The 380-nt window shown below is 31.8% G+C and overlaps 1 protein-coding gene across 1 annotated transcript in view; it reads left to right on the top strand.

Annotated features, from left to right (window-relative positions):
* Akap10 (A-kinase anchoring protein 10) overlaps nucleotides 1-380 on the top strand; it is a 71,737-nt gene that overhangs the window by 65,996 nt on the left and 5,361 nt on the right. Inside the window, exon 16 of the transcript XR_004516931.1 lies at nucleotides 269-375. The gene's annotated coding sequence lies outside the window, so the exon portion shown is untranslated. The remainder of the gene's footprint in view (nucleotides 1-268; nucleotides 376-380) is intronic.

Below are 380 nucleotides of genomic sequence, written 5' to 3'. Positions count from 1 at the left end.
ATGTATAATTATTAATCACCTCTGTCCTTGAGAAAATCTTGAATGAATAGAGAATTTATTCCATTGCAATCTTTATTGTGTAGAGGCACACTGTTTGAAAAGAAGCAAAAAGGCTGTGTATAAGTTTTTGGTACTATGTACCACCTCTGTTATTCTTCTAAAGCTGAAGTATTCATGTACTTAAACCATATTCTATTTAATTGTGTTTGATTTTAAATATATATATATATGAATTATATTTAAAATTGTGTCAACTTTCTGCTTTCAGGGCATTGACGGCTCTTTATATATTGCTCCTTCCTAATATATCCATACCCAGAACATGAGCAACTACTGGATTTAGCCTTGTGTTAACAGTGTAGGCATAGAACTGAGGTGTG

Source organism: Fukomys damarensis, unplaced genomic scaffold, assembly GCF_012274545.1.
Source record: "Fukomys damarensis isolate Sample0158 unplaced genomic scaffold, DMR_v1.0_HiC HiC_scaffold_13, whole genome shotgun sequence".
Lineage (NCBI taxonomy): Eukaryota > Metazoa > Chordata > Mammalia > Rodentia > Bathyergidae > Fukomys > Fukomys damarensis.
This window is presented reverse-complemented; position numbering and strand designations above follow the sequence as displayed.